This window comes from Maniola jurtina, chromosome 2 (assembly GCF_905333055.1).
Source record: "Maniola jurtina chromosome 2, ilManJurt1.1, whole genome shotgun sequence".
NCBI classification, from domain to species: domain Eukaryota; kingdom Metazoa; phylum Arthropoda; class Insecta; order Lepidoptera; family Nymphalidae; genus Maniola; species Maniola jurtina.
Window position 1 is genome coordinate 10,704,105 of NC_060030.1, and position 17,524 is coordinate 10,721,628.

The following is a 17,524-nucleotide window of genomic DNA, read 5'->3' on the forward strand; positions in this document are numbered from 1 at the left end:
CACTTTATTGGGTTGTGTTGAGTTTTTTGTACTATCATCATCATCATTATCAACCAACTGATTAACATAAGTCTGTTCTAGGGACTTCCATAGTCCACCGCCACGATCTTGCGCCCGCCTATATTATAAAACTAGCTGATGCCCGCAGCTTCGCCCGCGTGGATTGGTCAGATCCCCTGCAGTATCAGGATTGAGGAGTTGGACTCCAAATTTTTTATGAAACAATGTCGCAAAGTTCCTCTATCGATTAAAAAAGAAATGACGCAAATCGGTTCAGAAATCTCGGTGTACATAGGTAGAAAAACACAACTCCCTTTTTGAAAGTCGGTTAAAAAAGTAGCCTATGTTACTCCCTGGTCAATTCTCTACTTGTCTGTGAAAATCCCGTCAAAATCGGTTCAGCCGTTCCCAAGATTAGCCTTTTCAAACAGACAGACAGACAGACAGACAGACAGACAGACAGACAGACAGACAGACAGACAGACAGACAGACAGACAGACAGACAGACAGACAGACAGACAGACAGACAGACAGACAGACAGACAGACAGACAGACAGACAGACAGACAGACAGACAGACAGACAGACAGACAGACAGACAGACAGACAGACAGACAGACAGACAGACAGACAGACAGACAGACAGACAGACAGACAGACAGACAGACAGACAGACAGACAGACAGACAGACAGACAGACAGACAGACAGACAGACAGACAGACAGACAGACAGACAGACAGACAGACAGACAGACAGACAGACAGACAGACAGACAGACAGACAGACAGACAGACAGACAGACAAAAATTTTAAAAACGTGTGATTCAGTTATAGTATCGTTCAAATAACCATATGACCTTAATATGCGGTAGTTATTTCGAAATTACAGACAGACACTCCAATTTTATTTATTAGTATAGATGAATTTCACTCCTGTTACTTACAGTACTGTCCTTTCGACATATTTGATCCTAAAGTAAGATTTTTGATTAAAAAAATAGAAATCTATAAGTTTAAGCTTCACAAATGTTATTTTTGTACTGCAAAAACATGTTCAAATAAAATTCACCTACTATATTGTGGGTTTCGCTGTAATGACATGTAAAACAATTTGTTAGAAGAAACCTACCTACTCCTGGTAGGTTCCTGCAATAAATCATGCTTGTATCTCATGAATTCGTAAATGAAAGAATGCCGTGAAATTTACGTAATGAGAATTTCGTTTTCTTGGGCTAAGGTCGATTTCTATTTAAGCGGAGATCATATTGTGTTGACCAATCAGATTAAAGAAAACCACTGCGGTTGGCACTGGATCTTTTTCAGCCTGCACATTAAAGCGCCACCACCATTTAGATTTTTTAAGAATCTCATGTATTTTAATGTACCCAGTGTCTCTAATGACGTATCATTTATCAAAATCGCTCGAGCTCTTAAATAGTTATGAGTGGACAAAACGGACACAAATAGATATTTTCAGCGTTGTAAGGCAATCACTCAGAAACAATAGCCATTGGGCACAGGACCTTTACCTACAGTTAAAATATAAACCAAAACAATATTTTTTTTGAATCTAACGAGAACTTATATTTTGCTGTTTCGGTCCCTATAAAAGCGGACTTCATCTAGTATTTAAACAAGTACGAATTCAAACGCTTTGCTCTCATTATCTTTTTTTCTTTGCACAGTCACCGCCAGCGTTCCAACTTTCGACTGACCACTCGAACTCTTTTGAGTTTTAGTGTTTCAGTTTTATTTCACAATTTTATTATTTTAGTTTTGTGTCGCTCTATCTCCAAAAAATTTTGTGTTCGCTTTGTTAGCTTTGTAGCTGTAAAATTAGATTAAAGACGAACTAGTGCCGTTTGGTATGCACTTACTTATTGGAGCTTAGTTTAACAAGCGGTCTAGGAATTACAAAGATACTAATTTATTGAAACTCTTCTCATTCTTAGATAATTGCCCGTGTTCAATGGTGGACCAGCAATGTTCAGATAATGATGAATTGAACACTTATCATCTAGTTGTACTATTAACATAGGTAGGCATAGCTACTCGTTTATGTAAAATAAACACAAATTAATATTTCGTAGCGAACCTTGAAATTAATTTAGATCAAGTCGTATGCTACACTTACATTATCTATTTGGAAATTTTGGAACACAAGAATTAATTAATAACAATGTACTCATGTTCATTTTCACACGTGTTTTGCGGTGTAACACATCAATGTGCTATCACGATCTATTATTATTTTAGCCTCGAGCCCTTAATTAACTATATTGTGTGGACACGTAAATGAAGTTTGCATTTTCCAGAACATGCCTGTAGAAACAGTATTATGCTTTGCCTGGATTGTCCCACTAACAGGAAAACGCTTCCCTCCCATTTCTCAGCCACTTCTCTTTTGAATTTCCTACTCTTCGGGTCGGTCGATTAATTTTTTTTCGTTTTTACTAGTGCTGCTTATATTATAAATTCAGGGAAAAGCAGATTTTGTCCAAAAGTCTAGCATATTGTGGCACACAAGAAACTGTACAAGGTTAAAGTTAGGTACTCTCGTTTTGGAAAGTAAAGTAGAATTCCTTTCACGATCTAATAGCTCTTGGCAAACTCTGAGCTTGGCATTTTGAGAGTTCGTTAGGATCAAGTCCATATTATGTGAGAGCAGAATGTACCTACTACCTACGTTTGTACACACCTATTTGTTTTCGATTCAGATGCAATGACGTCTTTTTGAAACACCATCATCATTCTCGCGAACCGAAAGACGTCCACAGCTGGACTGGTATCTTCTAGTGACTTCCGTACGCGACGGTCTTACGCCGCCCGCCTGAAACCAGCGGCTCCGTGGGATTTGTTTGCTGTCGTCTGTCCATGGGTGGCATGCACTTTCCCGTCACCGTTCTAGTACCTTGGGAACCCAACGTTTATCGGTTTTTCAACCTATGTGCCCTGATGCCCACTGCTACTTCAGCTTCGTAAATGTAACGCCACACCGCCTCAGCCAATCGCAACGCGCCAACGCCAACCAGACTATCCGAGTCAAGCCGAGCCAAACGCCGGCCAATCATAGCCTAGCGGCCATTGAACGCCAACGCCAGCGCCATTGACAGCCGAGCGCCACTCAGCAACAACTGCCGAATGCCTTCGGTGGGGATAACGCCATATAAAGCCATGCGAGCTCATTTTTAGGATTATTATTGTATCGTACGCATTATAAGCTGAAATACTGCCGGTTTGTGTAAATAAGTGTAATAAGTGTGTAATAAATGTGTAATAAGTAAATAAGTGTATTAGTAACAAATATATGAGAGTAATTATTAGTGTGTTGAGTGAAGTGATAAAATAAATTGGTGCAATTATACTGATTTGCTCGTTTTATTTAAACCCACTGTTTCATCTCAGAAGTGGGATTAATAAAGAAAGTTATGATGCATAATCGCGCCAATTAACGATTCGGCAAATACCTGCCGGCTACTTTGTTCCTCCGCAAGAGGGAAACGAATCACCGTGTAAAAATCAAGCGACAATGAAGATCGTCCACTTCTGGGGCCCGGAAGGTCCTTAGAAGAGTTTTGAACCGGAGGTACATTCATCTGCAGCGTGCATGGTTTCTACGCCCGATGGCAAGCTACCCTCAACTTCTACGCGTAATAACTGAGGTATGATCCATCCATTATTCCATTTCAAATTTTAATCCCGTTTTTAATGATATTGATGCATAGTGTAATGAGGTTGATCGTGTTTGTAACCTCTACTGATGAGATGACCGTGAAAGGTTAATATTGCTAACACCCTGTTTGAGGTTATGAAATTAGTATTAGGGCACGCGGGTTATGATAGGTGGTCATTATACGCTCGTGGATAGAGTGAATGGTTTGAGTGATAGCTGAAGCTAAAAATGTAACTATAATTTGTGGCATATCTGACCGTCAAATAAAGGTTTAGGTTTAAAGACGTATTCTCATAAAAAAAGGTCATTTACATGAGAAAATAAAGTTTACAATATTCGCCATTTAATGGAGTACTCATTCAGCGCATTTGCTGAAGTAATTCGCATTACTCATAATGTGAGCAGCTAATTATTCAGTTTTAAATGGATTGAATGAGTGTACATTTTTTTTATGTGTGCAGGTATTTTGTTGTACAGTTTAGCTCCTTCATAGGTAAGGGTTTTTCTGCCATAAATTGTTCTAGTTTTGGGTAAGGCAAGGTAGCTAGCTCGACGAGTTTTAGTTTTAATTTTTGTGAATGTGATATTCGTGTGTATTGTTTTATTTACAGTTTTCCTAACAAAAATACACGTGCTGTATGTATATAACTGATGAAATAAAGGCGGTAAATACTAATGCTAAAATTTCAACCAATTTATTTAGTCAACTTTTTATCGAATTAGGTAAAAACCCGCTCAACCACCCACTTTTCACGTTGCATCTCGCCGAGATACCCGCAATTTGAATTCGCAGTTTAATTCTAGAGTGCTACCGGTACGAAAAAGTTAACAAGTAATTCAATAAGTTAAATAGTAAAAAAATAAAAACTCCCGACTGCTGTTTGCGCTGCATATTTTTCGGCTCTTACATTAAATCGTATAAAATCCACCACATTGATTGTTTAAAGAATTTTATGTATCCATTGACACACACGCCATCAAGACGAATGACGTATCATTTATCAAAATCGGTTAAAGTTGTTGAGAGGTTATGAACTGACACAAATACATACTGATTAAACGCCTAATCCCTACTTTTGCAGCAATTAGTTAAAAAAAAAATCTAGTATATCGGATGGTAACAATAGTTCTCAGACTACCCGCAAATTTCAACCAGAAGTTTTTAAGAAACAAGCTTTGACGCTATTAGTGTTTTTATTTGCACAAGGCTCAGTCATAGTATAAGGTTCTATAAACCTTTAAGGTTATTTTTTTTTCGCGTCGTCAGTGATATTCCCGCTGCAGTCATACAGACAACACGGGGTACGTGTGGGGTACCTATAAATTATTTTTAAGGGTACAATAATATCATTTACGTCAGAATCGGTTGATGAACACTTTCAGTGTGCTCAAACTCAGTTTTGCATATAGCATGGCGGTCGCAATTTGAATGTAAAATCGAATTATTTTATGATGTTCACTTTTGAGTTTCTTGTGAAATTGATTTTCATGTGGTTATATGATTGTTATGTAATATGAATATAGATCTTCATAATTGGGGCAGACGTACTTTATGAATTGACTGGGAGCTACTTGTAGTCAAACAATAATATTGTGCTTATCTTTCTTTTCTCGGAATTTTTGGTGAGTTCGTGAAGTGGAAACGTCATCGCCTACGATGGTCACCACTGATGCTTTGCTGTGCGCGGTGTGCCTGATGCCGAGCGCGTTACTGCGAGGCACCTCATCGTGGCGCGCTAACGATGCAGGGTTGCAGCCAATGGGTATCTATAAGCCGCCGCATTGTCGCCTATTTGGGGTCACATAAGCGCTGTTAAGCGTTTATGCTGTATGGTATGACTGTTCTTTTATTTTTACTAAAAGTTAGTGTTTATGAAGTCTGTACGTGTTGTAACTTGTAGTTTAAATCACATTCTTTGAATGATTGAGAGCATAGTAAGTAGATCTTACTCACGGCTTTGGGACTGTCTCGTATAATATACAAGCCAGTGGCACAGCGTATGAGTAAATACAAATAGGCAGAATCGGGCACTTGGAGGAAACGTAATAATAATTATTACCAGTTAGACATCCTTATGATTTTGATAATGCTTTTGTCATTTTAGAAAAAAAGTAGTGCTTGTAGGCAGCATGTACATTACGTACTTTTGCCAACAAGTTTTCAATCGAGTCAATTTTATCATTCTACCTTTAGATTGTCGGTCCAATCATAATGTAAGTAGAAAGTTCAAGTGGCACTTTTAATTATAGCCATGATTTAGCTTTGTGCCGTTCATTGTTAGTCAGGTGGACCGGACGTACCGTAAGAATTTTCACTAAGCCGACTAGACTGACATTTTACATAATATCTTGAGTTCAGTTGGTGTTAGTATGCCTGCCTGGTTATGTAGCTTGCATAGTAGGGAATAGGAATGGAATAGAAAACTGTTATTTAACTGATGATCCTGTATTACCTAAATTCAATCGTGAACTGTTTTCGGAATTACATAGATGCCGAAGTGAAGACAGTAGCCAAGTCTTACTTTCTGCAGCCAAGTCTTACTTTCTGCAGCCAAGTCTTACTTTCTGCAGCCAAGTCTTACTTTCTGCCGCCAAGTCTTACTTTCTGCCGCCAAGTCTTACTTCATGCAGCCATGTCTTAATTTCTGTAGTGAGGTCTTACTTTCTACAGCCAGGTCTTACTTTCTGTAGCCAAGTTTTACTTTCGGTAGCCAAGTTTTACTTTCGGTAGCCAAGTTTTACTTTCGGTAGCCAAGTTTTACTTTCGGTAGCCAAGTTTTACTTTCGGTAGCCAAATTTTACTTTCGGTAGCCAAGTTTTACTTTCGGTAGCCAAGTTTTACTTTCGGTAGCCAAGTTTTACTTTCGGTAGCCAAGTTTTACTTTCGGTAGCCAAGTTTTACTTTCGATAGCCAAGTTTTACTTTCGGTAGCCAATTTTTACTTTCGAAAGCCAAGTTTTACTTTCGATAGGAGTACTTTCATCTCGTTGCTCGTTGAGAGATCTCCCTGCAAGGATTTAAGTGAGATTCCTTTTCAAGTCAGAGTAATAGCATAGCACAGCTTCACGAGAAGCTATTCACTTCCTTTCTACAAGCCAGTCTGTTGACGGTTTTTCTTTCAAAAATGTTTCTAAAGTAAAACGTGGAAAAATAGTAAAACTGAAAAACGATAATAATTTATAAATTAAATAATGTTCTTTTGTTTCGTCTTAGTTTTAAAGTAGATAAGATTGCAGTTTAGATCACAGACCAATAGCATTGGATTAGAATTTTGTAGAATTCATACTGACCACATTTTGTAAAACCATTTTGTAAGACAGCGAAAGGATATCGCTCATCAGTAGTATAGGTACAATTTGATTATTACAGATGCTTTTGCAAAATTTGTTACTAGCCGAAAACGATCAGTTTCGTAGAATATTATACATAATTTGGCTTATTTGAACATCCTAGCAAACTTATAAAGTGACTATAAGAATGCTTTTACTAGTAGACATTTTAGAGTTTTCGAGTGTCGACTGATTAATAGTTAGGTATGTTTTGACCTCCATGATACTACCACGAGCCAAGTGCCTAGTCAAGCCAAGCCAAGCACTAACCAGACCATGTTAAACGCGTTGTGCCACAGGCCCTAGCGAGACTGCGAATAAAATGATTGGACAAACTGCTTACTTGATATTATTTGGACTACTGACAATACTCTCAAAGAATGTGCTATCCATAATTTGGTATTTACCTAGGTCACGATGCCATGTTGCTATTAATTTAAATTAGTAAACTCAGGGAGGTTATGCGTAACAAGGCAAATGCTCGGTAAAGGATAGCAAGCGATAGGATAAAGCTAACTAGATAATGTAACTGACAAAATTAATATTTCATTTAATTATAACAAAGGAATTTAGTTATTTAGTGGCAAGTTCCCACAAGCATTGCGACAAAAGTAAACACTGATAGCATTTACTCAGGTTCATTTTCGTCACCAAGCTGGTAGGCATTAAGAGAACCCGCAGTGTTAAGGGATTTCGAGGCTACAAAGCTTGTACATGCCTGAGCAGACTCTTTAAAGCCATATCACAGCGCCTACGGTTCTTATATCCAACAGTGCTAACTGTTCCGATAAATAACTTGAAACCGAAGACCTTATTGAGCTATTGCCTACCAGAAAGCTAACCAAGCATTTTCCCATTGCGGGAGCAATTCATTGTTTCAGGACGGCCGAATGTAACGCCACACCGCCTCAGCCAATCGCAACGCGCCAACGCCAACCAGACTATCCGAGTCAAGCCGAGCCAAACGCCGGCCAATCATAGCCTAGCGGCCATTGAACGCCAACGCCAGCGCCATTGACAGCCGAGCGCCACTCAGCAACAACTGCCGAATGCCTTCGGTGGGGATAACGCCATATAAAGCCATGCGAGCTCATTTTTAGGATTATTATTGTATCGTACGCATTATAAGCTGAAATACTGCCGGTTTGTGTAAATAAGTGTAATAAGTGTGTAATAAATGTGTAATAAGTAAATAAGTGTATTAGTAACAAATATATGAGAGTAATTATTAGTGTGTTGAGTGAAGTGATAAAATAAATTGGTGCAATTATACTGATTTGCTCGTTTTATTTAAACCCACTGTTTCATAACCCATTGAGCTTTGTTATTCTGGTACTCCTACTGATCTTCTCATTGCTGATTCGATCACGCACAAGCTGAATTACGAAAATACTTCAGATATTTCAAAACATAGTCGATTATTTTAGTAAATTCACTGTTTTAAAAGATTTAAATCGTTCAATTTGCACTCACCTGTGTAGTCTGACAAGTGCACTACATTTTAACGAGTTTTGCTTCAAGTGTCTGCAAGAGCAGTCATTATTACCGGCCCTATACGAGAACATTCAGCCATTTTTAATTGTTCTTTTCCTCAATAATAATCAATTAATATAAAACTTAATGAATTGCAAGAAAAATAAAATAGCTCTCATTTAGATTTCTGTTTAAAGTTCCGCATCATCATTATCATCATCGTCAACCGATAGAGGTCCACAGCTGGACGTAGGCTTCTTGCAGGGACTTTCATACGCCACGGTGTTGCGCCGCCTGAATCCAGCAGCTCCATAGACTCATTTGATGTCACCTGTCCACCTTATGGGAGGTCTGCTAAAGATGCGTTTTTGGCATCGCTGCGCTTCAGTTGCTGGTCTCAAATGTGCAATAATAAATAAGTAAAACAATTTTAGTGTTTCTTTTTATTAGGGTATCCATATAAAATGAACTAGGGCAAAGCAATGGTTTATGGTGCAAGTAAAAGGGAATATTACGATGTTGACTCATTGATAAAAAGTTTTGAAATATACGCTTTTTATATTTCAAAAGGAAAACAGCCGCAAGCAACGAAATAAACCAATTCAAAAACAGAACCAAATGAAACAACGCAGACAAAGGTAGACCGTAGACCGTGGAGAGCTTCCGGATGCTTCCACTTGGAATTACGAACTTAACGTTCACTGAATTCACCTATTACCAAGGCTGTAAAACTGAGGGCAATAAAAAGAATTTTACTCCCCGATCTTTTGGCAGTAAAAGAGTAAGCATCCCTTTACTATGTAATTTTCTTTTTATACTCATTCGTATGGCGCTCGTCGAAAGGAAATTCTTGTTCGCGCTGGTATTTCTGAACGCTCGGCTGGCGAAAATTTAAATTGGCTCGTTTATCACATTACCGCTTCGGTCACGATTATTTGGAATCGATAATCAATCCATCATGCATGTCGTCGTTTTTTCAAGGAGCTCCAGCCAAATTTTGAGTTCGAGCTGAGATCGCTATTTAATAGCTGCCGTTCAGTGCAGTAGCATTAACCTTTCAGGAGTGAAGTAGCTTTTAGTTTACTCGGAATTTAGCTCAGTATTAGAACCGCGTCTGTGACTCTTATAGGACTTTTGAAGCCTCAAAACCTACAGTCACGTGATGAGGCAGATTAATCCGCAAGGTTCAAGCCCCATCCGTAAGCTCGTTGCACTATGCCTACTGTCGTATCCGCTCGTAGAACAAGCTTTGAGCTTAGTTCGAGGGGACATGGGAAACATTAATACTTAGTCATTTATTTCAAAAAAAAAAAGTTTTTATTTATCTTTTGAACATTATACAATATTCAATCAAACCCAGTCAGCCTCAGTATTTATTACCTATGAATTAAAGATGCATGAGAAGTTTTCAAAAGGGATTGAACAATAAGCATACGATAAAAATAGCTCATCCTATGTAAATAGGCTTTACCAATAAATTATAGTCTTCGTGAACAAGTAGGTCAAGGAGTAATACCATTATAGTCCTCCACCCTTTACAAGCGTCATTCAATTTATGAAAATAGCTCATACGAATATTAGTGGATATTCTTCGAAGTTTTTATATAAATATCCTGTTTTCTTGAGTTCAATATACCTAATATTAGGATTAGGTTCTATTTATTTCAATACCTCTGTTTTGTCCGCATTAGACTCTTGAAAGGGTTCTTAAGTGTACATATAATATGCTCATTGAGCAATTTTCAAACATAATATTATATTACGTCAGTCAAATTGCAGTCCGTTCCCACTTGTCGGGTGTCGGGCCCGGATGTTAATCGGATGTTCCAGTAGCAGAATAAATCACACTATGACACTTCATACTAATATTATAAAGGCGAAAGTTTGTGTGTATATGTATGTGTGTGTGTGTGTATGTTTGTTACTCTTTCACGCAAAAACTTCTGAACAGAGTTGGCTGAAATTTGAAATGGAGATAGATAATATCCTGGATTAGCACATAGGCTACTTTTTATCCCGGAAAATCCCACGGGATTTTGAAAAACCTAAATCCACGCGGATGAAGTCGCGGTCATCAGCTAGTATTTTATATGAAGCAATTCACACTTGTTTTGTGTCAAACCGATTTTGTGTCAAAATGTTCTGTCACTGGAACATCCGATTAAAATCCGGGCCCGACAGCCGACATGTGGGAACGGGCTGTTAGTGTGAAAACTAGCTGTTTCTGTCTTCACTATAAGTCTTTTAGATAGATTTTATTATTGTAGGTAAGTACTTACAAACGAATCACTTTGCCCAAAAGTACTTAAGTAGGTAAGTACTTAGATAAATTATGTCAAATTCAACTTTCGTTATGTATGGTTAGTGAAATTGTGCGTAGCTAAGAACACTCTCGATCAAGCCACCTTTCAAACAAAAAAAACTAAATTAAAATCGGTTCATTAGTTTAGGCGCTACGGTGCCACAGACAGATACACAGATACACAGACACACAGATACACAGATACACACGTCAAACTTATAACACCCCTCTTTTTGGGTCGGGGGTTAAAAAACGCGCTGTTATCGTGCGCTCTCCTACATTTTTCGCATAGTTTAATTAAAAATTATACCTCACACAGTCTGTCCAATTCTTGTTCTAGTTTAGAGTTCCAGGAGCTAATAACAGGTGCAATAACAATGCCTGAGTGGCTTCATTTAAGTTAATTTTTAACGAATAACAGAATCTACCTGCGAGCCCGTTACTTAATTTCCCCAGAGAAAGGCGAGTCAGAAAATCTGTCGGTCTGTTATAAGAATTCTACTTCTGCCTCAGGTTTGCAATGAGGTCTATTTCCTTATTTAATTTAGAAGTAAATGATTTTCTGTTTACTAGACAGTTATTAAAAAACTAAAACAGCTTCTTGAAGCCATATTATCTACCTACACAATATGATCCTAAGGTAAAGGTGAAAGCCAGATAAATTCAAATAAAGCTTTATTCAAAATTACGTAGCCTATGTCAACCCTTGGAGCCACATAATATAAAGAACTGGTAAGTACTAAAATAAAGTATAGAGACACTATTTGGATATTCTACTGAACGAAACATTCCAGGATTATTCAAATTGTATCACTTTGAATACGCTGACTCCCTAAGGAACTCAGTGGAACGCAATATCGTTTGCGCGTCACAGACTTGAATCTCTAAGTTAAGGACTTTGGATTTGAATGGATTAAACTTAAAAAAGAACTTTAATGGAGCCTTCTTGCCTACTGGTAAACGACCTTGCCTGATCTATACTATACCTATAATTGAAAATTGAGGTGCCTAGATATGCCTCTCTTGTCGAGAGTAATATTTTTGTTCCGTTTGCCGTGGAGACCCAGTGGCGATGGCGTAAAATGCTAAAAAATGAAAGGTTTGACCGCTGTTAATTGCCTTATCTGGTGACAGATGGGCTAGCTCATTTTTCGAGCAAAGGATCAGCCGGGCTGTAGCGCGGAAATGCAGCCAGTATTCTTGCCACCACGACAATGACGATGATCTATTATTGTGCTAATGCCAATCTATCTATACATATAATAAAATTGTAGAAAAGTGGTGTCTGTACAATGGAAATATATAAAAAAAAAGTAGCAGGGGTTGTTATTATATCCATGCCGAACCCTAAATTGTAATTAATTTTTTTTTGTCTGTTTGTCTGTGTGTTTGTGCACGCTAATATCAGAAACGGCTTATTCGATTTAGATACGGTTTTCACTAATATATTGTAATAAGCATTTAGTGTTTATTTCATGTCAATCGGTTCATAAATAAAAAAGTTATGTCAATTTAAAGAATCACGGTGAACATTTTTAACGTACAGAGTACGTACTACGAGTACACGCCTCGCGCCTGAGCGTCCGTGGCTATATAAAGCGCGCTGATTCCACGCGAACGAAGTCGCGGGCCCAGCTAGTTAGATAATAATATCAGGGCTAATTTATAGATTTCGTAGAAAAGCTTGAGCTCATTCTTATACCCTATGTTTGCTAGAGAGGCAAAATGCTGAGATGATACAACTTGCAACTTCCAAACTTGCAGCCAGCCTTTATGGTTTTCTTTCTCATTGAAATCAAACTACCATTTGTTCTGTGTAGTTTCAACATTTTTTTTAAATTAATTAACTTACAACTCATCTTCCATTGATTCAAACATTTTATCGATCGAAAGGCCCCAAAGGCATAAAACACATTTTATTTTAACGAATAAAGTATTTCATTAGCCTTTGAACTTGAACAAATATACTAAATTGGCAAAGGGCTTAACTTTTGTGATAAAAAGCATGTTTCTGTAATGAAAAGTTCTTGTTAATATTCTAAAGTGGGACAGCAGGTAACAGGCAGTTTACACTCCAAGAAATCTTTTAATAAGAATAAGAGTCTCTTTATCTTGATTGCGACATAAGTAGAGCTACCTTTTGAACTGTAGCTCTTCTCTTAATGTACGTAATAGGTACCTACATACCGAGACATGGTCGCTAACTATAGGCCTCATAAGAAAGCTCAGAGTAACTTACAGCAGATCGCTTGGGGTGACCACGTTTTTACGAGGACAAATACGCAACACAACAAGCTTTTACTATATTGTATTATAAGATACTAGTTCGGGAAAAAGGTGAACAGTAATGTTTGTTATTGTAACTAATTTAAGTTGTATAATGTATATATATATATATATATATATATATATATATATATATATATATATATATGTTTTGTTATGTTTATGTTATACTAGCTGATGCCCGCGACTTCGTTCGCGTGGTTGTAGGTTTTTAAAATTCCCGCGGGAACTCTTTGATTTTCCGGGATAAAAAGTAGCCTATGTGCTAATCCAGGGTATAATCTATCTCCATTCTAAATTTCAGCCCAATCCGTCCAGTAGTTTTTGCGTAAAGGAGTAACAAACATACACACACACGCACACACACACACACATACAAACTTTCACCTTTATAATATTAGTGTGATTTGAGCCTAATAAATTTATCTTATAACTTCAAAAATTTTCATTACCTAAATATTTTTGAAATAACGTATCTAATCTAGTATTTATTCTTTATGTAAAAAAATTCGACACGTCTTTCAGTTTTTGCTAATTAAGTAAGAGTTTTAAGCATAATGTTTACAGAGTTTTACAACCTGCTCGATCTACGAGACGGTGACAGGAAATGCGGGGATAAAGAAGGCGAAGGACAACGTGTGGTGGCGCGCTCTAAAAGGCCTATGTTTAGCATTTGAACGAACTGTACAAGCGGATAACTGGAGTATGGACGATAGATGTCTTACTTCCACTCTTCGTAGAGGATAGCTGGAAAAAAGTGAATTTGTAAGCAAGGTAGCTGACGTATGAGTTAGATTTTATAGGAGTTATAGGAGTTATGTTTTTATTAATAAAATAAATTCAAGTTTTAAATTAATTGGGTAAGTAGTAGTCGTGTTTTTATTAGATAAATGAAAAAATAGGATATTTTATTTAAAACATTTATGATATATGCTTCAGATATTTTTAATGACGTCTGAGGATGATATTTCTATCTAACGAGCTTGTTTAGCGTGGATTGATGTCATATTATGTACGCGTACCTATGTACCAAGTTATAATAATATTATAATAATAATGTGAACTCTTCCTGTAGCTATACACTAAGTGAAATATATATGTAGAAGGTAAAGATTCTGAATACAAAACCGTGCACTGTGCACGTGATAGGGAAATTACTGTAAAGTAGGTGAATCTAGGCTTGTGCCTAAGACAGGTTAGGTATATATTATGTAGTGGAAACGTTTGATATTGCTAGGTATTGCTAATCCTATTATGTGGTGTACCTAGTGGTTGTGGATTAATTCCGTTTATAAAACTGATATCGAATAGAGGTTATTTTGGCACAAAAAATAATAATGTAGAAATGTTTAAAAAGGCATAAACATTGCATAATATTGTAAATTGAAAAGTTGACAAGTTTTTCCTTGGTAGCAACGGTATTCCGAACCAGTGCGTGGTAGATTCACTTAACGATTCTAAAGTACAAAAATCTTTCTACATTTTTAACTGACTTCCAAAAGGAGGAGGTTTGAATGATTCTAGAATTTATAGGATCGCGTTACAGTTCAAATCCGTTTAACCCAGTAAAAACTAGTTATAAATGAAAACTTTTGTTACAACTAGTTTTAACTAGTAAAAATTAGAACTTTAATCAGTGATATTTCTCTAGGCATATGACTCCAACAACACATTACAACACTCCAGGGAGAGTAGACAGACAAACAAGAGGGCGTGGAGTCGGAGCGATCAGATTTTGTTTTGGGCTACTCAGTTAATTCTAAGTTTAGGGTTCCGTACCTCAAAAGGAAAAAGGGAACCCTTAGTTGGAATCACTCTGTTGTCGTCTGTCTGTCTGCCTGTCTGTCTGTCTGTCTATGTGTCTGTCTTTCTGTCTTCGTCCGTGTGGACAACACAAATTTTAAACCCCTGTTTAGGGTCTGAATTTTCAAAAATCCTTTCTTAGCGGATGTCTACATCTTAGCTATCTGCATGCTGAATTTCAACCCGATCAGTCTATTAGTGTGAGCTCTGCACGTTGATAAATCAGTCAGTGAGTCAGTCAATCAGTCAGCTTGTTCTTTTATACATAATATATATACACTTATATATTTTATGCAAAAACGTTAATACTAAGACATGCAAAGTATAATATAAAAAGGTAAGTAGTCCCATATTTTATAAGAATAACGTGGGCGGAGATTGCCTTGATCCCTCAAATCTCGAGTTTCTTTTTACGATTTAGGGAATGTTTTCCTTTATTTTTGAGTACTTATCTCAATAGTTATTATGTTCATCGAATACAATCAAACATTTTAATTTCCACGGAACTTTTGTTACGAAGCATTCCGTTTTTACATTATCAGATTTTAAACGGAATACTAATTAATTCATTACCGTTAGTTTTATACAGTGAACTTCGGGCACCCAAATCAAGAGATGTAATGTGATGATGAAGAAAATATTTGTGTATACCTAATGGTATAGAATCCTCACAGAGCGCGATTTTAAACTGATCTAAATTTTAGTGATAAAAGAAATAATCATTATTTAAAGTTTATTTTGTGTGGTAAGTCGGCCAATAAAGTTTGAAAACAACATAGTTCTTGCATATTTTACGCCTCTTTTCCATACAAACTCATTTTAGCTATTTTACCCCAGAGTTTCCTTTGTTACAATGCAAAAGGGGCGTAATTTCCGAGATATACACAGAATCGTTGTCACGAGATAAGGCATGAATAACCGTGGAAGTCGAGCTGACGAAAACTTTATGCTAGCGATTTATCATAAAGCTTCTTTGTGAAAAAAGCACCGATGTCTTGTTGTGTGTCACTGATAAGAACGTGTCAACATCGCCAACATTCAGATAAGAACAACGAGGCCGAGGGAGGTCGAGATTGAAATCGACATTTTGTACACCTACTTAACTACATTATTTTAAAACGCTAAATAATATTATATTACTAGAGGATGCCCGCGACTTCGTCCGCGTGGATTTAAGTTTTTAAAGATCCCGTGGGAACTGTTTTATTTTCCGGGATGTCAATTACAGTGACGCAAGCTACCTCGGTACCAAATTTCATACAAATCGGTTAAGCGGATGGGTTTTTAGGAATCCCGTGGGAACTCTTTAATTTTCCGGGATAAAAAGTAGCCTATGTCCGTTCCCGAGATATAAGCTAACCTTGTACCAAATTTCGTCACAATCGGTTAAACTGTTGGGCCGTGAAAAGGTAGCAAACAGACAGACAGACGGACATACTTTCGCATTTATAATATTAGTATGGATTATTATAAAATCGTAAATATCATGTAGGTACTAAAATCTCTAAAAAAGTGCATTTTCTAACAAGAAAAAAAATAAGTAAATTACAAAGCAAACTAACAAATATAGATACTATCTTGGCTCTGAGCCAGTATTTGTTTTGTATTGTCTAGTTTTAATTTTTTTTGACATTGAACTGTACCTACTGAACGATGACATAAATAAATTACATAAATGAAAAAATTGACAAACATAATATCCCCAGAGTTAATATTATAAATGCGAAAGCGTGTCTATCTGTCTGCTAGCTTTTCGCGGCCCAAACGCTTCTGTCCCGGAAAAACAAAAAGTTATTAAAGAACCAAAATCCGCGGACACCATCTTGTAATCATCCATCCATCCATCAGCCTGTATGCATCCACTGCTGGACATAGGCCTTTCCAAGAGCGCACCACCAAACACGGTCCTTCGCCTTCCTCATCCAACTGCTCCCCGCCACCTTCTTCAGGTCATCGGTCCAGCAGGCAGGAGGTCGTCCCACACTGCACTTACCCGTACGCGGTCACCACTCCAGAACACGTCTGCCCCATCGGCCGTCGGTTCTACGACAGATATGACCTGACAGATCTTGTAATAAAGATGTAAATAATTGTAATAGAAATATACAAGGCACCTACTTACATAGTGTTTAGATACAACTGCAGCGCGTTTAGAAAAGGTTAATATGCTGAAGTTGGATGCTGAATTGGTAAAATTTAAATAATAAGGGTTAGGTTATACCGAAAGGCAACGGATGTAGATTTCCTTCTTTGTTTAAAAAGAACGCCCGAACGACTCCACGACGAAGGGGATAAAAACGTCGACGCAATCAAGTTTCCTGATTTTGTCCTCACATGAAAAACATACGCAATACTCGACGAAGCAATCGCGGATCAGTCGAGTCACAATCAACCCTTTCTCTTTCCGATATCAAGTAGGTACTTGCAATAGCAAAAAGGATAGAGTCGGACTCGACTTTATTTTCCCTTTTGGAATATCAAACAATTTGCTCTCGATGTTTGTTTGTTTTGAATAACAAATTTTGATAAATATTCATTACAGCTCTTCCAATTTTGGTATTAAATTAACCCGTGGCTGAGCTGTCATTGTTAAATTTGACGGAGCTGTGGGTAAAAGGTTTTATTCAAGTGTAATGCTGGGAAATTGTGACGTAT

At 37.3% G+C, this 17,524-nt stretch overlaps 1 long non-coding RNA gene across 1 annotated transcript; it reads left to right on the plus strand.

The window, feature by feature from the left end:
* Nucleotides 1–359: 359 nt before the first annotated feature.
* LOC123875600 lies at nucleotides 360–11,859 on the plus strand. Its single transcript, XR_006798178.1, has 3 exons — nucleotides 360–371; nucleotides 10,355–10,360; nucleotides 11,793–11,859. It is a non-coding gene; the product is annotated as an uncharacterized LOC123875600 (long non-coding RNA).
* Nucleotides 11,860–17,524: the final 5,665 nt, after the last annotated feature.